This window comes from Sceloporus occidentalis, unplaced genomic scaffold (assembly GCF_023333645.1).
Source record: "Sceloporus occidentalis isolate IW3139 unplaced genomic scaffold, rSceOcc1.0.p SCAF_9, whole genome shotgun sequence".
NCBI classification, from domain to species: domain Eukaryota; kingdom Metazoa; phylum Chordata; class Lepidosauria; order Squamata; family Phrynosomatidae; genus Sceloporus; species Sceloporus occidentalis.
This window is the reverse complement of record NW_028316989.1, coordinates 9,593,073-9,620,605: the sequence shown is the minus strand read 5'-3', so window position 1 is coordinate 9,620,605 and position 27,533 is coordinate 9,593,073. Positions and strand designations below refer to the sequence as shown.

General features: G+C 40.1%; 1 protein-coding gene across 8 annotated transcripts in view; it reads left to right on the top strand.

Moving 5' to 3' along the window:
- Positions 1–27,533, top strand: part of LOC149306854 (homeobox protein PKNOX2) — a 262,919-nt gene that overhangs the window by 99,746 nt on the left and 135,640 nt on the right. For 7 of the 8 annotated variants that reach the window (XM_089537722.1, XM_089537717.1, XM_089537721.1 and 4 more), the window contains one exon: positions 22,522–22,752. The exons of the other annotated variant lie outside the window; for it this stretch is intronic. The gene's annotated coding sequence lies outside the window, so the exon portion shown is untranslated. The remainder of the gene's footprint in view (positions 1–22,521; positions 22,753–27,533) is intronic. 8 annotated transcript variants of the gene reach the window in all.

Below are 27,533 nucleotides of genomic sequence, written 5' to 3'. Positions count from 1 at the left end.
GCCTCTCTCTGTAGTTATGTACAGCCAGATTCACTGTGAGATGAAGTATCCTGTGGTTCAACTGTCTTGAATTGTTTTTTCACTAGAGAAAGAGGAGCACCTTCAATAATATGAAATGAGAGTTTCAGAATCACATCACAAGACTGCCCAGAGCTTGGGAAAGAGTTTTCTTTTTAAGAACAACAAGATGATGTTGAACCAGAACTCTCAGAATTCCTTGGCCTGGAATTTTCTGGAAATTATAATCCAAAAAAGTAACTTTTAAAACCTCTGACATGAAGCAACAAGAGCCCTTCCCTACCCTGAACTTTGGATTCTTGGAACTCTTCTGCAGATTTACGCTTTTGTATGACAAATGCAGCCAAAAACTAGAAGCATTGTGGTGGCATAGATTTCTTGTGATGTGTCTGTTTACGTTTGAGCCATAAAAGCTGCTTCCCACAATTTGGCACCTTCCAAATTGTGTTGGATTACAAACCACCTCATAATATATATAAAATTAATTTAGAAACGCTAAACAATCTAAGATATGCAGATGACACTGTAAGACTAGCAGGGAAAAAACCACAAAAACCTGGAACAATTACTAAAGAAATTCAAAGAAGAAAATGATAATACAGACTTAATGTTCTTTCTCTGAAGATGCCAGTCACAGATGCTGGCGAAATGCCAGGAAGAAAATCTTCTAGAACATGGCTACATAGCCTGGAAAACCCACAAAAACACACTTTTGCTATATTTTGGATAAGTTTTAACATTTTTCTTGGTGTTTGTTTTGCTATTATTCTGCTGTGGAACTCTGTGCAATTTTATCGGATTATTGTTTCGTTGTTTTAAATTGTATATCATGTTGTCTTCCCTGTTGGGTGGGAAATGTGTATTTTAAATACTTATAATAAATACATAATCAGTATCTAGGTAAGAGTCATAGATATAAATTACTAAAAATGTTGGTGCAGAAATAGATTTTTCTCTTGCTTAAATCTTTAAATTGCCACAACAGGTGTCCTAAATACAGAGGGATTACTTCTGAAATATGCAATGAGGAAGCAGTCCCAGCCATTCACACTTCTAAAAGTTATTTCCAAAAGCAAAGAATAATTGGAAGCATTAGGTACTGTAGATTGAACCTTGAGCAAAAAAAAAAAGTGCTAATGAAAACCTGGAAATGTTTTGGAACATTTTACTGAATTCCCCAAACACAATTTCTCACCCATCCATGCAAGAAGAGTCTCATTTTTTTCTCCCTCCCACCAACTTTGTTCCCCTTTACATGGGAATACAAAAATAGCTACTGAAGCAGCATATAGAAAAATGTGTTTGGGGTGGTCGAGGAGAACTGAGTTTTATCAAATTTAAAAGTTAAATAATCCACTTCATTGATATTTAAGATTTCTTTTTAAGCTTTTCACTATGCTGATACAAAGACCGTTTTACAACAAGCAGTCGTGAACTCAGTTTCTGCAGGCTTTTCCTGTCAATCCTTTTCCTTAGAAAATTGATGTGCCTGAACTCCAGAGCAGAGTGTTACAAACCAAGCGCTGTTCTTCTTCATTCCTTAAACCTGAAAATCCCTTGACCTGCTTAGTGGTGCCATCTCTGTGCCAGCACTTTCTGGAGTTCCCCAGTTCTCTGAAATTGCACAGTTGCTGCAGATCGGATGCCATCCTAAGTGCACTGACACATTATGTATTGCTGTATAGGTTGAGAAGAGAAGCACATCCCTTGCAGGCCTCCTCGGGAATAGTTAAATTCCATAAGAGAAGCCATGTTAGTCTTTACAGAGTCCTATGGCACTTTAAAGTATAACAGATTTACTGTGGCGTAGGTTTTTGAAGGCCATCAAACAGCTGCTGTGTTAACTGTAGCTAGTATATCTATTTCTATCCAATAAATAGACATTTGGTAGATAGATATGGTGAAGGGGTGTAGAAAGAGAGGAAGACTACATGCTAGATGGGTGGACTCTATTAAGGAGATCATGGGTATGAATTTGCAGGACCTAAACAGAACAGTGGGAGATAGAGAGTCTTGGAGATGTCTCATCCACAGAGTCGCCATGAGTCTAGATCAACTTGAAGGTGGTTAACAAGAACAGATGGGCATGATAGAGTAGCCAGAGGCCGATCCGCCTCTGACCAGAAGTGACCAGCAGGGGACCGCAGAAACCGCATGGCCCATCCTTAAAGCAGGCTGCTGCCCCAGTTCCAAATGGGCCGCCAGCAAGGAACACTTTTTCCACTTTCTTTTTTCCGGTGGCATGAGGCCACATCAGGTGCCCCAGAACAGCTTCCGGCTGATCCGGGGGGGACATGCGTCATCTGCAGACCACATCCCCGAAGCAGCCAGAAGCCACTGTTTTTTGCCTGTGTGTGTTGGGCCATTGTAAGTCACTTTGAGTCCCATATTGAGAGAAAGATGAAGTATAAATCAAATAGATAAGTATAATTGCACAAAATGCAATTGCTTTCCCATGTGTAGTCATTTTTATATACATTTTTCTAATATGAGCATTTTAGCAACAATTTTCCCTAATATATATATATATATATTAAAGTTATTTCTAATATTAGTACAGTATATTCTTCTGTGTGCACTTCCCCTTGAGTAGGCAGTGTGATAGCCAGCATGGTGTAGTGGTTTGAGCATTGGATTATGACTCTGGAGATCAGGGTTCAAATCCCCGCTTAGCCGTGGAAAACCACTGGATGACCTTGGGTGAGTCAAAGGATTGTTTGTGCATCTGCCTCCTTCAAAGGATTCTTTTGTGCATATGCTTATGTATTTTGAGTCAAAAGATAATTAAGTTGCATTTCTGTGCATTGTTTACTGTTGCTCTGTCTGAACCAACCACTATTCCACAGAGTCTAATCTTGGAGTTTGCATGCCTGTATATTATAAATTCTTCATTATGTTTCCGTTATAATTTTAATACTACTATTATTAAATCTTCATAGATATTGTGTTGTTCTGTGCCTTTGAGTTTAAATTCCCGTAGTGAGAACTGTTAGTAGATGGGCTTGCTTGTACAAAGGATTGATTGTTCTTCCTTAGATAAGAACTGATATTAAAATTGCATATTGATGTTCTTTTCCATAACTCTGGATACGGAGCTCAGATTCTAGCGTACTCTGGGACTGACACACATAGATGTGTGTGTTTGGGTTTCTGTTGCAAACAACAAAAGAAATCTTCAAGTTTCTTTTGAACAGCTGTTCCAGACATAGAAATGCAAAGTGCTGAAGAGTTGAAGATGAACATTTGGTTGTAACAAAGGCAAAAAATTATGTCTGGCATGGGTTATGTCTTATATTTTGTGTGGGCTCATTCCATAAGTTGTATTCTTCTGTGTGTAGTTCCTTCTTTGGCTTTGTCTCATGAAGCTAATGCTGTCCCAGGGGTTCCCTGTCTATAGGCTGAATTGCAATGGTAGAACCACTGAAGTGAGAAAAGAGATGTATTTTGCTAATTACCACAATGTTCTTCAAACATAGGAAACTAGTTTACCTGATATTTAGTGGAGAGATTAAAAAAAAAACTTACACAAATCCCAAAGAGAGTTGTAGTCAAATGATTGTTCTGTTGATGACTTGCTGACATCCCAAAAGTATAGTTGGTTAGATTTTGAGAACTACTTGTCCAATATTATCTTAATTGTTCCCTGCTATCAAATCTTTGAAAGTTTTTTTTTAAACCTCACAAATATTTTCATGCATTTTTAACACAGTTTCCTCTATGGTACACATCTTTTTCAGCTGCATTTTCTCCATGTGTGCCTCTTTATATGCGATTCCTCCAAATGTATGGATTTTTGTCTGCAATTTTCTCTACTTGTATTCTTTTATATGAGGGATGTGGTGGAGTAGTGGTTAAGACACCAGTTCTGAATATTGGCAGATAGGAAGGTTGGCAGTTTGAGGCCCGAGTGCTGCATAATGGGATGTGCTCCTGTCACTAGCCCCAACCTTTGCCAACCTAGCAGTTCAAAAGCATGCAAATGCAAATAGATAAATAGGTACAAGTTCGGTGGAAAGGTAACAGCATTTGGTGCAGTCATTCTGGCCACATGACCACCAAGAGTAGTCCTTGGACAACGCTGGCTCTTCAGCTTAGTACGGAGATGAGCACCATCCCTTATAGTCAGTTACAACTAGACATTCATGTCAAAGGACTACCTTAACCTTTTACTATTCTTTTGTATGCAGTTTTCTGCTGTAGACAGTTTTGGATGTTAGAAAAGTGCATTGCAAAATGTAGAGAAACACGGAAAATTAAAGGACATTTGAATTCCAGTTTGTCTGTTCATTTGGAAAGTGCAAAGAGACCTCAGTGGCCATCAAGTTCAATCCCCTTCCCCATTTTGGTTGCCCTCCTTTGGACACACTCCAGCTTCTCAACATCCTTTTTGAATTTTGGTGCCAAGAACTGGACACAGTATTCTAAGTAATTCCAATGCAGAATAGGCCTCCCCTCAACCTAGACACTATATTTCCATTGTTAACTTTTCCCCGTAGTGCCATTTTTTCTACAAAGACCCCTCTCCTCCCTTTGCCAAAGCTGCTATTACCTCTATGACAGGTGATGCAGGACTTAGACCCAAATATGTATCTGTCATTTTCCCCCATTGAGGCCATGAGCAGCTTGCAGGACCTCAGGGACGTAGCTAGGATTTTGGGAAGGGGGGGGGGGGTCCAGACTAAGTGCCACCATTATAATGGGGCTTGAGTGTGCCGGCGCAGCAGCACACACCATTCATTTTTCTAATGGAAGGGGGGGGGGTCCGGACCCCAAGAACCCCCCCCCTTGGCTACATCCCTGAGGACCTGGGGATATATTAATCAGGGAAGTGATATAGGAAGAAAGGGGGACAATTAAATCCTTCACACGCTAGCACGAGTGTCTTCATCCAGTTTCTGACACCAGTGCCAGCTGGCTTTTTGGGGAGAGATTGTGGATTAGCTTCATAGCCCCAGTTTTCACCTTCTTTCTCTCTGTGGAATGCCCCTGTTGAATATAATGAGAGAAATCAGATGTGGGAGAGCATTGGAATGTCTAGCGTCCTGCTGCCCCTATCTATCTCTGTTTCCCTTCTTTAGTGTTTCTCTTCCAACCTGGCAAACTGTCCATCTTCATCCTTTTAGTGAAGCAAACTGCAAACTGAGTGAGACCCCCCTGGGGCCCACACATTACCGAGCAGGCACTATATAATCAGAAGCATCTGATTGCACCATTGTAATTATTAAATACAGTGTTGGCAGACAGGTCTTGAATGCCTAATGGTCATTCTAGATGTCCTTTTCACCTACCAAACAATTTTGAGAGTGCTAATGACATGCTAACAACACCATGTAGCCTCACAAAGGACAGGAGCAGCTTGGATCTCAAAGGAAGCATCTTTTTGTGTTGCTAATGAGTTTAAATTTTATTTTGTGGACTTTAAGACTCTTTGGCTGCATCCAGTCTGCAGAAATCGTCCAGAGCAGATCTCCGGTGCTGCAACAAACTACACTTCCCAGAATTCCATAGCATTGACCAATGGCAATTAAAGTGATGTCAAATCAGATTATTTCTGCAGTGTGGATAAAGCCTTGGTCTCCCAGACACACCCAACCAAAAGGAATGGTCTCTGCCTACATGGATACCCCTTCATACCATCTTAACTGAGAGCAACAAAAACATCTTGATATGTGGCTCTAACATTGTCATATTTTTCTTTCTCCTGTTTAATCTTTAGCACTTTTGCCTGATGAAGAAGCCAGAAAAGCTTCAAAAGCATATCTCATGTATTTTGTTCATTTTTGGTTGTTCTCATGAAGGTATCACTGTTTGGTGGATTTTGGATATTATTGTGCACCATGTATAATTTCTACATTATCACAGCTTCATCACATCTACTTGTCAGTATATTGAGTGCTTTTTTTTTCTTTCAGAAGCTTTAGTGAGTTCCACCTCAAACATGTATTTTTGGAACTGATGACAAGACTGATTGGCATGTGTTCAGACAAGGATATTTTCGCTTTCATGGAAAATATGGTCCATCTCTTATCTATAAAAGGTTTTCTCTTTGCATTACTTACTTAATATAAGCCTATTTCAAACATCATCCACAGCATCTGAAAAAGTCTGGGTTAGAATTCACAAATCAGTATATCTTTATTTATTTCATAATTGCATTTATACCCCACTTTTCCTCCACTGAGCTCAACTTCATGTACAGGCCTGTTGTATCCTCACAATCATTCTGTAAGATAGGCCAGGCTGAGAGAAGGACTGGCCCATGGTCACTCAATGTGTTTCATAGCCCTGTTGAGACTATAAACTTGATCTCCCAAATCCCACTCCTGAAGACTAATCTCTGCACCACCTTGTTATGCCTAGTCGTCCCTCAGTCCATTCTGTCTTGTTTTCACATTAATTTTCCTGTTCTCTGAATTTTTATTTCAGTAGTCATTGCATAATATTTTCTTTCAAATTCATCATTTTTAAAAAGTATTGTGGGAGTTTTTTGTGGTTTTTTCAGGCTATAAGGCTGTGTTCTAAAATAGTTATTCCTGATGTTTCACCAGCATCTGTGGCTGGCATCTTCAGAGATTGCTGGCATGGAAGAGAGTGGGGTATATATACTGTTGGTTGAGAAGAAGAAATTTACATGTTAGTTTGCATGTTGTTGGTCTGTTGCTAAATGGCAAGGCCTCAGGGTGTCTATTTAATCAATGATCCATTCTCTGCTGGGAAATCCCCTTGACCCTCGGTGGTTTTCATTTGCACTTGCTGGGTCTTGGTTTTGCTGTTTTTCAGGCCTGGTAGCCAAACTTTGTTTACTTTAAGGGTCTCTTCTTTCCTGTTGATGTGTTGTCTAGATATTTGTGGATTTCAATGGCTTCCATTTGCATTTTGACCTGATAGTTGTTGGCATGCTCCAGAATTTCAGTGTTTTCAAATAGCATTTTATGCCCAGGATGTCCAAGTCATATGTGGGGGAGCCAATCGTGGGAGTCTTTTTTGAGCCCAAAGTTCCAGAACATTTAGGAAGTCCAAAATCTGATGAGTAATAATCCATACATTCAGAGGGAGAAAGGCATACAACTGGGGTATTTAGTATTTCGTAAAAATTTGGATTCCCAGAAATCTCTAAATCTAAATGTCCCCAAAGCATCATTAGCACCCAAACAGAAACATGGAAACTAATGGGCAAGCATTACTCATTACAGCTCAGGCAAAAATCAGTGATTGTGCTACTAGTCACATTATTTGGAGAAATAATGTTTTATGTTCTCATTGCCCTCAAAGGTAACTCATTATAGGCAACATAGGTTGCATCCTCAAGCATGGAATTCCATAGCTCTGCTCTGGTGCCACAACAAAGTACACTTCCCAGAATTCCACAGCATTGAGGCATGACAGTTAAAGTGGTGTCAAACTGGATTGTTTCTGCAGTTGCAGGTGCAGCCATAATTACTTGTAATACAGTATTTCCAAGATCTGGACAATGGTCCCCAGGGTTTACAATTATAAGAGTGCGGAGGTTGGGAGCATAAGATCGAGCCCCTCTCCCTGTTTTTGAACAATATTCCTGAAATGTGAAGCATACATAAAAATTATGATACAAAGGTAGCTCCATTGTGGTTTGATTTCAATATTTGTACGTGACGATCTAAAAAAGCCAAAGTGGAGTTGTTGCTCTACAGTCTAAATAGGCTTCATAAGACAGATACTAAGTAACCAATATGGTTTGGCTACATGGACATCTCAGAAAGCCAATTCAGAATAAGGGTAATATTTCTCAACTTCAGTGGAAATGAGTGGGAGTTTTTGCCCAGTGTTGCAAACCCAAAAGAAAATTAAGTGCAGTGGCGTTGTTGTTTTTCCATAAAGTTTATCCCTCCTGTTTTGGCTGAGCCCTAGTTAATCTGACTGATGACACTTACATTTTTCTACACCTGTAGGTTCGTATGCTTTTATAACAATGCGCACATAGGCTGTACACAAATGCTGGTTTTTTTGGGTACACATGCATGCATTTACACACATTCTACAATCTTCATTCTCTCTTGCTCCCCCCCCCCCCCCATTTCCATTATCTCTAACCCATATACTTCAGGAAGTTTAATTTGTTCTTGGTAGTAATCACCATTAAATAGAAATTGTCGTCTTCTGTGTAAACACGTCATTAGTGAAGCTGGTTTCTGCAGCGTCCAGATCTCATTTTTATTAAAATGAAACACTTTTTAGACTCCACACTGTGTCCAAGGAAGAACAGTATAATTTTAACCCATTGGGCTGGCCACAGATAATTGGACTGGCATTTGATTGGACGATTAGAGAAATATCTCTTCTTCATCCCCCCTTTCCCCATCATGCAATATCATTTGCATTTTCTCCTACTTCTCTGGTTCTCTGTCATGGTTTTCTACACAGGCAGTTTTAATGAGCATTATAAATTCTAATGAATATATTTTCATGTTCATTTTATTGGGTTGTTTTTATTGCTGAAGACAGAAAAAACAGGTCCAGTTAAAACTCTGTGGGTGATATGATTGTACAGTTTAGACTGATAAAAGCCACCATATTTTTTCCTTCTCCTTCTTCCTTAATGAGGAGCACCGTGAAGAGAAAACCTTCTGATTTATGCAATAAGGGAATGGCCTTTGTCAGCTCTGCGCGGAATAAGGATTTTGCTGATGCCCAGGGAGAAGAATAGAGGGCATTCTCCCTGTAATGGGGACATCAAGACTTTCAGGGCAATAAAATAAAATCATTCCTGGAAAAGCAAGTTTTTCTCTGTTGTTCACTTCAAGTGTCAATGATCCAGAGTCGTGGTGTTCCACAGGATTGCTTGTGGAACAGACAACATTTCACTGTTATGCTTGTAAGCCACACTTGGAGATGGATGACTCTAATCTGTCTCTGTTTCTTGAAAGTTTTTTCTTCATGGATGAAGTCTTGCAGTATTATTTTCAATCATTCTGACATTATAGATGTCAGATGTAGAGATCTGAGCAGCATAATTCAGGAGGGATAATGACAAGCTGGAGCATGTCCAGAGGAGAGTGACCAAAATGGTGAAAGATCTGAAAACCATTCCCTATGAGGAGTGGCTTAGGAAGCTGGGGATGTTTAGGCTGGAGAAGAGAAGGTTAAGCGGTGATATGGTAGCCCTGTTTAAATATTTGAAGGGATGTCAAATTGAGGATGGAATAAATTTGTTTTATGCTGCTGCAGAGACTAGGACCCAGAACAGTGGATTCAAACCGTTGGGTTCTTCTTTCATCCTTTCTTTTTCATCTTTCACCAATGTTTCCTTCAACCTCCAGTGTCAACCGAACCGGATTATGCTCTGATGTGATTTTAGGGAGAACACCCTTAGCTTTAATCTCCTTATGATTGTCTATGCTTGACACTGATTGCTTCTGTCAGCATAGTAAGTCAACTCTTTAGCCTTCCCAGATATATATCTTCCATTGTCCATCAATGGGAGGTTATTTATTAAAACTGCAAATAATCTTGGTAGTTTGCCTTGGTGTTTTAAAAAAAATCTTTTATGTGACGTTGTATCAATTAATGGACTGATGACACCATTCCATTCTCCCATTAAGATTATATCATCATAATTGCAGTCTGATAATTCTTCTAAAATATGTTTTGGGTGAAAGTCTTTATTTTCTAGTGGAGCTAGTAGTGTCTTGGAGTCTTGAATTTGCACTTCCAATCTGATATAGGATCCATTAGGTAACTGACTTATTTCTTTCACTGCCAAGCTCTTCTTATCATATATAATAATGCCTCTTTTCCTTTTGCTTTCATTGCAGCTACAAACCTTTCTCTCCCTTTGTTGTTTCTCAAATATTTTAACTCCTTCTTTCTTATATGTGTCTCTTAAAGACATATGATAGTTTTTATAAGTAGTGAAGGAATTGTCTTCTCTTTTATTTTGAATTGCGTCCACAGACATTTTAGGATAACCGTCTCATGTCCATCGTTAACCTAATAGTTCTTCTTTGATTCCTGATTGCCCCAAAGTTGTATTGCAACATTTTATCCATGAAGATGAAACTGGTTTTCTTCCCAAAATATTTTTAAGAGAGAATGTGAGAATGGTCTTGGGCATCACTGCATATTATGAAAAATGATTAACAAATAAAGGCAGAAGCAAAAAAATGACCAAAACACACTACTTCAAAACCAAGTCGACAGAATTTGCAAGAGCAGATTTGTTCTTCCAGTATGGGTACTTCTGTAGCCAAAACGGTAACACTCACACACAAGAGGGAGATAGCAACAGTCTAGTGATGAATGGGAAACCCAAAGTTTGAAGAAGTACACCAACCTTGGGATTTTACACGCACATCCCAAAAAACAGGCAAGGGATTAGAGGATGCTCAACCAAGCTGACTTTGGCAGAGAAATAGAAAATGGGGTTGAAGGTTGGATGGTAGGAAAGGGTATGGCTAGTGGGTTGGATTCCTATGTGGGAGCACTTGGAACAGTCCTGGGGAAAGAGCGAGATACAAATAAATAAACAAACATTGCAATTACAGTTCCCATTCATCTATTTAAACTGAAATGTCTACCTCACCGTCCTCAGGGTGCTCAAGGCAACTTGCAAAAAGCACAATTCTTTAAAAAAGGTAAAGAAAGGTAAAAATGTTTAAATCAAACAATGAGATTTTAAAAATTGGAATGAGAAAAGAATTGGAAAGAGAAAATATTTTTACTAACTTCTTAACAGCACCTCCCAAAATAAATCTGCATGATTGGAAATGACCTCTCTCTCTCTCTCTCTCTCTCTCTCTCTCTCTCTTTCTCTCTTCATAAAACCAAGATTTCTAAGAGTGCTTGGAGCTAGATTCCTAAAGGGTTGAGCATGCAAAAATGAAGCCAGATGTTACTCAACTTCCACATAACACAAAAAGAGCATCTCCAACTCATGTCACCAAAGAACTTTTTTTCTTTTTGCACAAGAATGTAGCCTGCTGAGAAACTGGGAGAGGGTTGAAATTTGGTCTTGGCTGTGCATTGAGCTGATAATTCAAAAAGGCTAATTTCTTGCCCTTGTTCTATTTGACTTTAAACATTCTGTCTGTGATCTGGATGCCTGAAACATAAAGGCTTGTGTGCAGAAATTAAGAAGTAGATAATGTTGTGGCAGAAATATGGCAGTGGGAATTTATTTCAGTAATTTTTTTTAATTACAAAAACAGTATCTCCCTTGAGAAGACGAAAGTGGCGTGCTTGGTTCTCTGCATACATAGGGTTGTGGTGGGGTTTTTATTTTCACACTATGAAGTAGATTAGTTGAAGGTACAGCCATGAAGTTGACATAGCTTATCTTAAACATAAGTCTATTTCATCAATGTCTGATACTCTAATGACTATACCATATTGGCTCTTGCTCTGTGAATTGGTTTATTGTGTGTGTATGTGTGCCATTTAACTGGTGGAATGGTCATTATTTCCCAGCCTTCAGCTACTTAAGGTGGTGATCATATAAAATTCACATAGTGTGCGTATGTGTGTGTGTGTATGTAATGCACATAGTATTTGAGAATTATATTCCATTCCACCCACAAAAATGCTGGACTGAATGGTGTTTTGTACCCTGCAAAGTTGCCTGATTGATGACACTCTCTCTTTGCAGTCAGTGTATTTGTTTAAAATCCCTGCACAGATTAGCTTGACCAGAGCCCCACTGCTCTCCAGTTATACATTCTGCCCCTTTGGCACTGTATATCTAAGACCACTTGGGGAGAGCGAAGGATTATGGAATGGCAAAAAATGGCTAGGTGAAACAAATTCTAATCATTCTACCATCCCTCAATGGCTTCACAGTGTCCAACATTGAACAATTTTCTGCTTAAGCAGATTTTTTTTTCTGTAGAGGCTTTTGAAATCAGGAACATTAAATTTAATTTAAGCATCTGCCTAAAATAAAGCCTAGAGGCAGCTTTTTCCCCCCTCACTGATGCCCTCCTTGCTATGCTTAGGAGCATTAGCTGATGTCTTGTTGAGCTGATGTTATCCAGAATAGGGATATTGTGTGTGTGTGTGTGTGTGTGTGTGTGTGTGTGTAATTTTCTAATACATTTTTGGGAATGTTTCCCTGTCCACACTTCCCAGACTGTCTGTGGGCCGCACACAGTTTGCGTTTCCAATTTTGCACATACATTTTGTGTGACAGGAGGAGGGAATGTAGACATGGCGAAAGTATGGATAGGAAAAAAAAACACTGGTTAAATACTTTAGTCAGTGGGAATGTAGTCAAGCCATAAAATGTATTAAATTGTGAATTTTAAATGATGAATTTTAAATGTGGCTGTTTTTAACATGTGGATATCTTATATGTCGATGTATTTTTCTAACGGATGAGTTTTAACTAATGTGGTGTGTCTAGTCATTGTTGTTGTTGTTCCCTGTTTCAGTCCATGGAGAGAGGCGAGTAAAAAATAAATTGTTGCTGTTATGAAGTCGAAGACTTTCACGGCCGGCATCCATAGTTTTTTGTGGGTTTTTCAGGCTATGAGGCTGTGTTCTAGAAGAGTTTATTCCTACGTTTCGCCAGCAGCTGTGGCTGGCATCTTCAAAGAATGCTGGTGTGCCTGCGCATGCATGTATGTACATGCACACACCAGATCTCCCATCATTGATGTTCCCTGGCCATCAAGGCCCAAAAGAAAGGAATGCCTGTATTTACAAGGGGCACTTCATCTTCCGCCTCCTGTGCTATCACCAGCTCTAGCCTTTCCCAAAGCATTGTGCAGACGGTGATCTGTGTAGTAGTTGCAAAGCTTGCATGGGCACAGGCTCAGCGCCTTCCACCTCGTGCGTGCTGTTTTGCACTTGGACAACCATGCTGGCCGTAAACAAATATTTATTCATCCCCATCCAAGGAGGGCCTCTGTAGATGATCCCACTGTGTTGGCTGTTCTCGAGACTGGCAGCAGGGTGGGAGATGCCGTTCCCCCCCCCCCCTTCCCCATCTTGGCTGATCTTCCCCTGTAACAGCTGCAGTCCAGCTGCTGGCAACCCTGCTGAGGCGAGTGCTAAACCTCTCAGGGGTCAGGACTGTGGTATGTCGGTCTCCATAGCAACCAACCAATGGGCTACTTTCTCGAACAATCCCCCTCCTCAGGCCGAGCGGCGGAGAGTTAGCTCAGCCCTTGGGTATGTGTCCTGGGAGGGCTGATTGAGCAAGGTCTAGCGGGTGTATCCTCCACATCTTACCCTTAAGGTAGAAATGGGGGGAAGGCCAAAAAGGGATCTGTTGCCTCTTTTCTAACTCATTTGCCACATTGGATGAAGAGCTGTAGATGGAAGGAGGCATGCACATGGTGTGTGTGTCAGAGAGAGAGATAGAGGCGATGTGCATATGTTCAAAAGGCTAAAATATATGGCAACTGTGTGCAACCCCTGGATAGTATTTTATAGCAACCTCAGCAGCATCGCTGGTGGCCAGTAGTCAAACCTTTTAGATCCCTAAAAGAGATTGCATAAAGTGAAATACATTTTAGAACTCCTCCCAATTTAGATTAAATATACGACATTAAATGTTTAGTTTAAATATACAACACAACAATTATATACCTTCTGGTTCTTTTGGCTTGGCCTTGTAACAGTTATTATACTGTTACAGATTTTGGAAACCAACAGTCAGAAAACCTTCTCAGACCCTGCCAAAAGTTATATCGCTTTTTCTCAGACCATGGATGACAGCATGAGCTCTGGGTCTGCCTTCTCCCCAGGCCACCTGCCAGTTCACATTGGATATCAGGTTCAAATCCCAGGCTCTCCATAGAAAGTTTATTTAGTCTCCTTGAGCCAAATCACAGCTTCTCGGGTTAACCTGCCTCACCAGAGCTGGATCTGCACTGCTGAAATAATCTAGTTTGACACCACTTTAACTGCCTCGGCTCAGTGCTGTGGAATTCTGGGAATTGTCATTCGTTGTGGCACCAGAGCTTTGCAATAGCAATATCCTTTCGAATGTTTAGGTGAAATATCTTTTCTTGTAAGCTGAATTCATTGTTTCATGTTCTTACCTCTGGAGATGTAGGAAGACCAAGCTCTATTCTTTGGGTTCGATTAATGATGGGAGAGGAGAAGCAGAACTGAGGTTTCTTCCTCTGAGAAGTTAAGGGGAAAGATTGTGATGCTGCCTATCTTGGGAAATTTGAAGGGAGAATTGTCCAGTTTGAAATCACTACATGCCACAGGGTTTGTTTTTCTTTCTTTTACCCCTTTCAAAAAGACCTATAGCTGAGTGAAGGAATGGATTTATGAGTTTGCTGATGAAATGGGATTCCTTTTTTCCACCACTCCAGAAATTCCAGAAACCTGTTGCATTCCCCTCTTTCTCTCAACCAACCCCCTCATATGTAACAGGAGTTTGCAGAGGTGGGTAGATCACAGTAGAGGAGATTGAGTTTGCCAAACTCTTTCTTAATTCATCAGAGATAGGTGAGTTTAGCATATCTAAGGTTGCCATATTCCAGTCCCTTATATCCAGGCATCTAATTTGCATATTATGGAAATTATAATAATTATGCATATTATTAATTTGCATTCTGAGTATGCAAATTCAACACATTAATCATCGTACTTTTTCTACCATTATGTTTCAACCACATTACCAGTACCATGTTGAGCTCCTTTTTTCTTCTTTCCCTCCCATTGCTGGCGTGAAGAGAGGGGAGCTCCCAAGCAGCCCCAGGGAGTAAAGAGCACTTTTGGCATTGAGCCTGACTTCTAATAAATAAAATGTCACATATTTGTTTGAATTGTATAATCAATATAGGTTAGAACTCTACAGAATTATTAATATCTTAAACATCAGATTATAAATGCTTCTACCCATTTAGTAATGAAATTGTCTTTAAGGCTTGCCTGTTATAAAGCAAACACTGGAGTTATGGATTAAATAAAAATCAATTAGAACCGCTGCCCTTAGAAGATTGATGCAGTTGATGGCGTTTTTCTATGAGTGAAAGAAGTAAAACCTCAGAGTTATTATCTTGTACCATCTATGCAGGCATGCTCTCTCAAAACAAGCATGCATAGGTCCAGGCATAAAACGCAAGGCAACTTTATTTATTTATTTATTTATTTAAATAATTTTTATTAATTATGTTTTCTCTCCACTTGTCCCCCTAAAGCGATGTACAATAAAATACATTACAAATATTCTTTGTATTAAAAGCAGCTCTGAATGCCAGTTTAGAGAGGAGAAAAGCCACACAGAACAATACCATTTTGATGGAAGCAGCTTGACTTCTTTTGGTGAAATTCATGAGCAAAATGCTGCCAGAGAAAATGCCCAGATCCATATACTCACCCAACTAGCCTCTTGGGCTGCTGGAATGGGCAGCAGGACCTGTGCTGAAAATCTCAACTTCCAGATAAGCTCATATGGAAAGAATTCAGAGACATAACCATGTCAGTCTGGAATATCAGTATGCAAAGGGAGCTTGTAGCACTTTTGAGACTAATTGTGTGAAAGACATTGTAGCATAAGCTTTCATAGACCTGATATGGGAAGAGGCAGTCTTTTAAGATTGGTTTCAGGTCCGGCCATTTAGCTCAGTATTGTCTACATGGATTGGCAGCATCTTTCCAGGAGGGGACAGGAATTGAGCTCTCTGCCATGGAACTATACATCCCTTCCCCAGTTGTGAGTGTTATGTAGGAATATTTGGTATCTATATCAAGCAGGTGTCAGAAGGCTTGTGCAAGATAGGCTTGTGGTAGAAACAAGTAATTCTGTTCAGGATGTTCTTGTAAAGTAAAAAAGAAAGAAAAGTTGCATTTATTGTCTCAGAAAATCCATTTTAGGATTGGAGAGGATACAGTTGACCTAAACTTGGTTGGAAAACCTCCTGAAAGCTGGCTGTCATGTGTGGGTGTAAACTAACATATATGACTGGAGTTGGAGCCCTATGAGGCTCCCTTCAATACAATGGAAACAAGAGACTAACTTCTTGAGAGCAGTGAGACTGTAGGTACTCTTAAGTACCTATTTAAGTGTTGGATGCTGAGTGAAGAGAACAGGGACTCAAAGAACAATACAGAGAGGTGAAATAAAGAGAAGATGTCCACTAGACCTTTTGGGCAGTCTGTACCAGGCCATAGTTATAGTATACGTTTTAGGCAGCCTACCGGCCCATTAAAATCCAGACCAGTCCAGTGGGTAGAGGTGAGGGAGGAGTTGTATGGCCCAGTGCAAACAATTTGATGACATGCACACTTGAAACTGTGTAGAGGTCTGCAGAATTGATCTCTTCAATATAAGGCATCTCTTATTATCAGGAATGTCCCATATTTGAAGATCAGAAAGCATGACCATTTAGGGGTGTCAGGTGTCCCATATTATAAAGGATGCTCTCTGAGACCTGGAAACCTTTTTGTTTTATATAGACTAAATACAATGCCACAAAATGCTGCATTTTGGAGTGTAGGCTGTTCTTAAAGGCAGAACTGTGTGCATCATGTAATTTATCTGTGTAGATGATATATTAATTTTACAGAGAACTTGTTAATGGCTACTTCCTGATTGTCAACCTTGCATGTCACAAGTTTTAGCTGTTCTTTATTGGTGTTTTGAAAACCTGGCAACACTTCCTCAGCATGACCTTCCCATGGCTTGTCTCCAGTTCACATAGCGACCTGCGCTTCATACTTAAGCCCTTGCCTGAGCATGAAAGGCTTTCAGGTATAATCCTAACTCCATACACACCTACACTCTCAGTGGCATACATGACAGTTCTCTTATGCCACACTACGGTGCTATATCTCTGTAGCTCTGCTCCTGATATTTCAGTGGAAAACAATGCTGAAGAATTCAAAAACAATCAAGAGAATTCATTGTCTAAATTCTGGTGAATGGGGGGTCTTGCCTTTGCAGTTCATACCGTCAAGATTTTTTAGGGGCCCAACTGAGATTTTCTGCAGTCTCACAGTACCAATTTTCTAGAATAATTGCAAGGTGTCCACTAGCTCAAGTCTGTCATCTTTTCTCTTCATGAAAATGATATCCAAATTATGTTGATTACATGCAGCTAACATATGCAAATGAGCCACATTTTCTACGGCTCGTGATGTAGCTTTCTGATGAGTCTCTCAGGGCTTTAACAAGTTCTTTACTCTTGCCTAGAAAATAACATAAGAAAATAACATTTTGTCATCAACAAAGCTGTCATGGAGGTGAAATCCAGGACAAAAGCTGGTAGATTTCATGAAATGATCCAGAAAAAAAAAATTCAGAAAAGTTACTTTTTCTGAAATATAATTCCTGGAATCATGCCCCAACCATCATGTCACTGACTTGGCGATTTAGGGATATGTAGTCAAAAACAAAACTTCTCCAAGATCCAAATAATAATAATCTGGAGTTACTGATGAGAAAAGAGCCAGTCTCCTAAGGGAAGGTCTTTGGAATATAGTAGCTAAATGAAGTCCAGTGGAATGACATGAATGTTGGTGTAGCAGACTCTTTTGATTGAGTATTTGGAATGGAAGGAAAATATAGGTCATATATTTAGTTGTGCTGATTATCTTCAACAAAAGAATGAAGGGGGCTCTGTTAGATGAGGCTCCTGTTGTGAAGATGCTGTGACAAATGCTGCCAATTGGAATCAGACACCATGTAAAGAGGTTAATATCAAGGATCAGAAAGAAAGTTGTATACATCTGGATTATTGCTCCCACTTTGCTGCATAAGGAAGTCAGGGTATTAATGTGTTATTTTTCTTCTACTATAAGTAGGTTAAACAATGACTAATGTTGAAAACAGACAGTGTCCAAATATAGCACTACATTAAAAATGTACTGTGCACAGTGGCTCTTGTCCAGTGCTTGGAAATGTTACTTTGGGGACTGCCGCTCCTATAATCTCACAGTCAGTGTAGCTGAGACAGCAAAAGTTATTAATGAGGAAGAACACACCAGCTAGGAGAGGCTGCAGCAGTTTGCTCTTTGCTTGAGCCTACTGGCAGGTGTAAGCCTCCCCTCCCTCCCCTCTTCTCTCTCCCTGCTTTGTTAACTGAATCCAAACTACATTTCTAGGTTGCAGCAACTGAAGTAAGCTGGAGACAAAAGCAGGAGGAGGAGAGAGAAACTGGGACATTTTGAAAGCAGCTGAAAAGTGGGATGACAGAGGATAAATTGGGAATGACCTTGCCAAACTGAGAATTTGGAGGGGATGCCAGTGAAAATGTGGAATTCAGTTTCCCACTCTCTCTTGCTCCTAGGAGGTCTCTCCTGCCTACCCTGATGCAGATCAGGCATCAGGAACAAGAATTCTTGAGCACTCGCTGGCACTCTTGACCTGGCAGGGAACCTATCATCTGGAGTCTCCTGTCTTCCTTCCTCTTTCTCCTCTGCACTGTTGTTCTATCTGAAGCATTCAATGAGCAGTTATAGACCAAAAAAATAATGCTACCAAGCCCAGCTCTTGACACAGAATAAAAGGATGACGTGGTGGAAGGGAGATGGTTTTCTGCAGCATCCTTGACACACAGTCATCAGTCAAGTATTTCTGTTTGATAAATCAAACCTCTCTTGCTTCCTTCAGTAGTTGAGTGGTTGTGGCAGTAGGGAATGTTTGGCTTACCCTTGTGGCTAGAGGCAAGGTTTGTATCCCGTTAGACACAACATGCTAAGCCGGTGTGGTTGTGATGTGGTTTCCCTTGATTTCATTGGAAGCTGTATGTTTTTATTTTTCCCAGCTGGTCTAGCTGGCTTCCTTCCACAAAACGAATAGTTATTTCTTCTATTTCTTTTATATGGGGTTGGGAAGGAGCATTCAAAGTGGTATCTTTGACCATCCCAGCCACAATGAAATGACACCACCTCATTCTGCCATATGGGCAGACCTAGCTTTTTCAGCCTTCCTTGCAGGAAAATGAAAAGAGGAGGAAAGTGCTTGCAGCAGGACCAGTGTGGTGAGGTCCATCTCCACAGGGGATGAGAAAGCAGCCTCTCCAAGGCTGCATCCACACTGCAGGATTAATCTGGTTTGACATCACTTTAACTGCCATGGCTCAGTGCTATGAAATTATGGGAATTGTCATTTGTTGCGGCACCTGAGCTTAAACAACAATTCCCAGAATTCCACAGCATCGAGCCATGGCAGTTAAAGTGGTGTTGAATCGGATTATTGCTGCAGTGTGAATGCAGCTTAAGAAAGTGCAGATTTACGTGGCACAGTTCAACAGCTGAGCCCCCTGCAAACAGAGTGACTAAATGGAACTAGAGAACTGAATTTACTGCTCAAAGATCAGGGATGACAGCTTGCCCTTGAGACTATTCAGAGCCAGCCTAGTGGATAGAGTGTTAGTCTGGGACTTGTTAGATCCAATTTTTAGTCCTCCAGTGAGCCATGAAATTCACTGAGTGAATTACCTTAAGCAAGGCTCCCTCTGTTCTTCCGTCTATCCCTCTCTGCCTGACCCACCTCACAGGGTAGGTTTGAGGATAAAGTGGGAAGAAAAGAAAAGAGAGAGAAAGAGAGAGAGAGAAGGAAGCAAGGAGGAAGGAAGGCAAGCAGAACTTTGCACTGAGTTGCTTACCTGTCTAAAACATCCCTATTTCATAGGCATAAACATTTTGACGACATGAAGGTTCAGTAGGCTCTCCACATTTGCTGGCATTAGGCCACAGGACCCTGATGAAAGTGCAAAAAACACAAATAACAAAACACTACTTTTTTTTTACCTGCCAGGCCACCTCTCTAGGAATCTAGTCTTCCAAACGTTGGCTGTAGAATCATGCTGGACGACCTACAAATGCCTAGAGAAGCGTTTTCTCTAGTAATCACTAGATCCTCGAGTGCAACTCTATGGTCAATTTCCAGCAGCATTTCTCTGGAGAACCTAGAGATTCCTAGAGAGAACATATTAATCAAATCTGCAATTAACCAAAACCACAACACTCAAAGCCACAAACATGGGGGGCTGACTGTATTGTGAAGCCACACTGGCCATAGCATATCAGTAAGCTTTGTGTAGGAGCCAGTGTGGTGTAGTGTTTGAGTGTTGGACTACAACTCTGGAAACCAGGGTTCTCTTCCTGGCTTGGCCAGGTATGAACATAGAACCATAGAGGTGTAGTGGTTTGAGTGTTGGACTATGACTCTGGGGAGCAGAGTTCGATTCACTGCTCAGCCATAAAACCTACTGGGTGATCTTGGGCAAGTCACATTCACTCAACCTCAGGGGAAGACATGCAAACCTTCTGGACACATCTTGCCAAGAAGACTCCATGATAGGTTTACTTTAGGGTCACCATAAGTAAGATTTGAAGGCATACCACACGGCTGTGTGTATCACTAAGATGTGGCTGCTCTATCTAACCTGGGTTGCGTCTCTTTTCTTACTCCCACCAGTATCTCCTTAACTAGTATCATCATGAGCTCATTGCTTTTGGCTCAGACCAAAATCCCAACAGAGCAAGGCTTTGAAAATGTCCTTTCTTTTTCAGCTGTTTGCCTTCAGTACTCCCCAACATTTGACTATTTTTGGGCATAAATTAGCATGCCGTATTTTGCATGACAGAGCTTAATGTTGATCACAGCCGATCTGAAAGCTAGAAGATGGGACAGGCAACAGTGAGGTGGAAGAAATAATGGAGGAAAGGAAGATGAGCATGGGAGAGAGGGGAGAAGAACAAGTGAAAGTGAAGGGACACAGAAAGGAGAAATACAGATTGCAAACATGAGCAAGCAGTCAGCTGTGGATTTATGTATCCTCCGCAGTAGCGGATCGAAAAGTCATCACCTTCGCTCAGTGGTTAGAGCCTGGGTTTTTTGTGATCTAATGCAAGCTGTTAGTCCATATAGTAGTAATAATGAGCCTATATTTTAAACAAGTGTGTGCATGTGCACACATGCACATACACACACACACCCCATAAATTTGAATAGTGATCAACATTTGCAGGGTTTGGTCGTTGGTTTTCCATCTGAAATGGCCCAAAGAGACACTGGGGAGTATAGGTTTTGCCCTCATTGACATGTTGTCAGTATTAAATGTGTCATAAAATGCCGCAAAATTAAGTATTTTCCTCCCTTGTGCGGTATTTTTTTTTTCTCCTGACTGAATCGAACAATGCTGTTGCCATAGAAACAGCCTTTCCGGAAAAGGTCACTTGCAAGAAACTGTGTTTTAGGTGCAACTCAAGCAGATTATGGGGGATTAGCTAATTTATATATATATTTCTTTAAAGGAAATATTATGAGTGAATAATATCCAACTGAGCGGGAAGGTTCTCTCCGTAAATTAAAAACTCAGTGATAAAAGCTTTATTTTTTGCCTTTTGGTGGGGAAAAAATGGTATGCAAAAGAGTGATATCTGAAATAGTGATTTTGTGTGTGTGTGTGTGTTTTAACTTGGTTTTAATTAAACCTCAGTCAGGGCTGAGAAATGTGGTGAGAGGAGATAATTGCCATATTCCCAATGCAGTTTTTAAACCCTAGCTTTATACATATCTCCTGACCGGATTGAACCCACTACGCTGGCTCTTGGGTGAATTTGTGTTGTTCTTTGTGTATCCTACAAGGTGTTGGGAAGAGTAGATCAAGGGAAGTATGGGAGACTGTAGCAGAGAATATTTGTGGAGATCTAATCTAATGGTAAATTTAATTTTTCCAAGAGAGGAGTGGTTTTTACCTTGGTAGCGGTAAAGAAGTGTGTGCTTAGGTCATCTTCTGAAGCTGTAAATGCAAAGGATATATTCTTAAACAATACAATAATGTATAAAATCCACAATGAAGCTATGCTTTATTGGCCAACCAAAATGTACAAAAGAGACCATGCAAGCTTTTGAAGCACCACTGGCTTGCATGGTGCATTTTGTGGCTTCTTAAGTGTGCAAGAACACATATGGATTTGGAAAACAAGTTCATGTACAGCTTTGTTGTATGAAGTTCAACAAACAATTCCGAGGTTCTCACAATAAGAGTGTGGGAAAGGAAATAGCAGTCAGGCAGACTTCTCTGGGGTTGAAGACAACTGAGAAATGGAAAGTTGGAGTATCATTTGTTTGTTTGTTTGTTTGTTTGTTTGTTTGTTTGTTTGTTTACTGGCTTTATAGCCCATCTTGCTCCCAAAATGGGATTCAAGGCAGCTTGAATCTGACATGGTCACATAACAGATTATAGTGAGGAAGTCAATACTAGCTCTAGATTTTGGGGCTTGGGTAAGATACCCTCATGAGGTCCCCTCCATGGCCATAATCTTCTCTATAGTATAAGCACAGAAAGAAGGAAGATGTTCTCTTCCACTCCTATGACTGTAGGTCTTCTCTCCTGTACAAGTACTGAGCAGGGCAGCACAGGTTCCAGTTTTAATATACCATCTGCTTACATTATATATTGATCGACAAGGTGCCATGATCCAGTATTTTTTAGAAAAATTAAATTTAAAGGTTTCAGCTCAACAAATTTTGGTTAACCTTTGCTATATGAATAAATTTAACTCAAACACCCCTATTATATTGCATAAACCTTGAAGTTCTGTCTTGATGATTTTCAGATCCATTACCCCATGGTGAAGATTGGCTTGAATTCTAATCCTGTCCACCATACTCTCTCCAGTCCACACCAAGGCTGTCCAATGTATATACTTGATGAGCTACTCAGCACATTTGCTTCCAAGTCATTTTTGAATGCACTGGACTGTGTCTGGGCCATTGCTGAGTTCTGAGGCATTGCCCTTACTACCTCTTGCCAGCTGGAGAAGAATTCATTTAAAAGTACTCTGCAGGTAAGAATGTTCTCTTGAGTCTGAATCCATCTATAATAATATGACTAATTTTTACCATCATAGCCTATGGCAATTCAAAAAAAAATTTAAGGAAGTAGGGGAAAGTATGGAATCCTTCAGATTTTTAGCTAGATGCAGTTGAAGTCTGCATTTAAATCAGTTCCATGATGGAACCTGGGGGCTTAATGAGTGAAAACATTCCATAGGGGTTCACATGAGTTGCATAAATCTAGATGCAAATATTCAGATTGCAGTTGTATCCTCTGAATTTCCAGATGAGAGGAACCAAACTCTGAGTCATCAAGCCTTCTGGTATCCATTTTAGAACTGGTTTTCATTTCAAATTAGAGTGACCTAAAACATATTGCTGCAGCCACCATTCGTCTTCGCACTATCTGTCTTTTTTTTTTTTCATCTGAAGAACTCAAAAGCTTATAGGGTTTGTGACATACTTGATGAAGGTATTGTCCACTTGTGGATTTTAGGTTTTATTTAATCACTACAGATCAATATAATTCCTTTAAAAAAAAAAACTCCTATATCTATTCCACTCATTTCCCCATAAGAAGTTTTTCAGAAACTGTTGACAGGTTACCCATTCTATATTGGGGTGGGAAACGTTGTGCCTCCAAAGGTTTGTGACTACCACCCTCACCATTCCAAGAAAACATGCTTAATGATCAGGGATTGTGGGTGAGATAGTCCAAAACATTTGCAGAATGTCAATCTCTGTATTTATGATGATGCTATTATAGATGATGCAATGAACGTGAGAAGGAAAATGATGACTGATGATGGAAGGAGCAGCTCTGAGGTACTGCACTGGCTCTGCATGTAGAAATCTCCAATTCCATTCCCTGGTGATGGTGGTGTTTGTGTGCCTTCAAGTCTTTTCTGATTTATGGTGACCCTAAGGTGAACCTATTATAGGGTTTTCTTGGCAAGATTTGTTCAGAGGAGGTTGCCATTGCCTTCCTCTAAGGATGAGAGATGGGCAGTGGATTTCTGTGGCTGAATGGAGGTTCAACCCTGGTCTCCAGAGTCTTAGTTCAACACCCAAACCACTACACCACACTGGCTCTCCCAATCCCTGGTATCTCCTGTAAAAAGAATATAGTAGCAATGCAGTACAAATACCTTTTCCCAGAAAACCTTGGAAAGGTATTTCCAGTCAGAGCAGACCACACAGGGACAGGTATTGAAATAATCCCTCAACTTTGCCTGCTGCTATGTTTCTCAACCTCAGTGAAGCTTTTCTCCCTCGTGGAGCAAATGAGAGACTGTTGGAGAGAGGCTGAGGTGGAATGCTGGCCTGCATCAGGTCCAGCTTCAGTGACTGTATCCATGTTGAACCATTCTTTTTAGGTTGGGTCCCTCAGTCCACCCACATTATCTACATGCATTGTAGGCACCTGCTTTTCCCCACTACATCATATTCTTTTCCAAACAAAATTCTCTTCTGTCAGTGTTAAAGATTCCAAACTTTTGTGCTACTTTAAATACTTGAGGGTAGTTTGTGTGTGTGTGTGTGTTAATGTGCTCCGGAGTTAAAAGTAATAGTATCATCAGCCAATTTTATTGAACTAATAATTCAAAAAGTCCCTGATCTTCCCATTGCACCTGAGCTAACAGCTTAACCATTTTTATCACCCCAATTAAGAATGCTCCCAATTAAGAATCAGGAGATCTATGCATAAAGAAACTGATGTGAAGTCCTGTCTCCATTTTTCAAACTGGGTGAATACCTGCTCAGTTTTATGGTCTTACAATCTCTATTTATGCATGTGTGTGTGTGTTTCATGGCTCTTATTGGAGCCTTTCTAATGCAAAAATATACTTTATATATTGTTAAAATGCTTTATTAAAAAAGTCAAACATAAATATTGTTAACTAGTGAAAGCATTCCTTTTCTTTCTAATATCTTGAGAATCTCATAGTGGGGTTTTATGATTTACTTGTTACATTTATTATCCACCTTTGATCCAATATAATCAAGGAAATGGACATGGCTGTGTTCCTCTACACTCCTCCTGCCCAGAAACACTACCTTTGAGGCTGGTCAGTCTAAAAGGAGACTATCCCAAGATCACACAATGAGTTTCATGATTTGTGAGTCTTTTGCTATAAATGGTTATAGTACTCTGGTTACGATTTAACTGCCGTGGGAACAACCTTTAGAGCTCTCTGGCTGACATTTCTAAATATTCCTCCCTAAACAAGAAATCCCAGGATTCCATAAGAAGTTGCCATGGCAGTTAAAGTAAAAACAAACCACTATAACTGTGTACAGTAGTTTGAAAGGACCTTTGAGTAAGGGCTAGAATTTGGATATCTCAAGTCCCAGTCCAATACTCTTATCACAGTGGTTGACAACATTCTCAAAGCCTAAATATTGGCAAGGGTATTATAGGCAAGAATAAATAAAACAGGGGTTGGGGTTTCCAGAAAATGCTCCTCATACTTGAACTATTGGAAGCCAGAACTGGTGGCAGGATATGTTTTTAAACAATATTAGTACCGTTCAAGTCCTCACTGCATACAGTTTTATAAAAATCAGATAGCTGAGTTGTTTTCAACACTTCTTTTTCTAGAAAGCAATAGTGCATATATGCGCGCGCACAAAAATCATGAAAAATGTAATTAGTATAACGTTAATATAGATAAAGGAAGCTATGTAATGATTATTATTATTAGTAGTAGTCGTCATCATATTAGTATTTCTTACCCAGCTTTCCCCATGAATAGAGAACAACAACAAAGCAACAATTAACAACATCAATTAAAACATGCAATGGTTTAAAAGGACAAACAAGACATACACGTTTTAAAACAGTCTACATTTAAAATTTAACATCTTAATTCACAATTTAAAATTATGTGGCTAAGCCTGCTGGGAGAGACCGGTCTTCAGTGCTCTGAGTTTGCTTTAAATTTGGACAGCGCATTCAGCTGCTGAATCTCTCCTGGCAGGTCATTCCATAGTCTTGGGCGGTTCAAAAAAAAGTGCCCTGGATGACAATTGCCAACCTAATCCAATTCCTGGTTGACTGGAGTAAATGTTCACAAGAGGATTTGAGCATACTGGGTGCATTATATGAGACGAGGTGGTCCTGTAAGTGACCTGGACCCAAAACACAGAGAGCTTTAAAGGAAATAACCAACATTTTGTACCTTGCCTGAAAAATAATTGGCAGCCTGTGGAATGATTTTAAGATCAGTATAATGTGTTCAGTCCTGGGTGTCCCAGTAACCAATCTGGGTGCCATGTTTTGAACTAACTGAAGCTTCCAAACTTGGTAGAGAGGTAGCCCAATGTACAGTGTATTGCAAAAGTCCAGCCTTGAGGTTACCAGCACATGCACTACAAGCCTTAGGACCTCCACCTCTAGGAAGGAGCTCAGTTGGTGTAACAGCCAAAGCTGAGAGTAAGCACTCTTGGCCATCGCATCTATCTGAGCTATCATTTGGACCAACAGATGCAGAAGCATCCCCAAGCTGCAAACATAGACTTTCAGGGGGAGTTGACACACCTCCAAACCCATTATTTGCACTGCGCAGGTGGAAATAACCCCATTTGTGTGAATTCACAGATGACCAATAAAAGAACTGCAGTTATAGGTTACCTGTCTGTCTAGAAAATCCTGCCATTTTGTACTCTGTGATCCTCTGTGACCCTACACTGCTCACTTAATGTCTCATTTGGGGAGATATGGAAGTGGTGTTAACTTCCTCTCCCATTTTCCCTAGTTAAATTGCACTATTTTATTTCCAGTTAATTACATATTAATGTTGGTCATCATCATCATCATCATCATGAATTTAATTTATACCCAACCATATCCTACCTAATAAGAGCTCAGGATGGCTAACAAATTACAAAAACAACAAAACCAAAAAAACCACAGATAAATCACATTTGATAAATATCTAAAATCACAAATGATGTGGCTGTAAAATTAGAGCTCATTAAACTGACAAGTTACAAAATTGTCATGTTGACATTAACTCTGAAAACAGAGTTCTACTCAAAGTATTTAACATATTTGGAACAAATAGTTTATGATGATGTAGGGAAAAATCAGAGGAGAGAAATTGCTCATCATTCCAATGACAACAGGAGACCTGATGCAGAGAGCACTTTTGCTAGCAGGAGTTCTCCTGTGTTTCACATACAGTCAGGAAACAGCTGGTGTGTGTGTATGGGGAGGGGATTGTTCAAAGTTCAGAAGATTGCTATTCAAAATAAAATGGGGAGAGACCAACACAAAGAGATGGAAAACACACAAAGAAAAGAAATAAGTGGATAAGGAACGAAATTGTCTACTGGGGATGCTTAACATTTCATTTGGTCTGCATTTTTAAGCAAACAGATATGATACGTGTTTCCTGGACACAGGCCAGAATGCTGTTGGGTTTCAGTTTTCCACGTCTCCAAATTCTGAGATGCATTCTCAGCTTTAAAAAAAATATGTAAATAACAGTGTTTAGACTAAAATTAGTACAAAAATGTGTATTGGGTGAATACATTGAAGAAGTACAGCATGGGGGGGAGAAAGAATTTTTTAAAAATGCAGTTTGAAGAGATGGAACAGGCATAGAAATTAACAGCTATAAAACTGACACAGATGAGGAACACATTGATCTCGGAAGTCAGGAGTGGCCCTAACATTAGGCAGAGTGAAGCAATTGCTTCAGGTGGTATATACTGGAGCAAAACAGCAGTAGCAGCCCTCCAGCTGTTCCTTCTGGATTTCCTAGCCTTTTTTCTGGCTCAGAGAATT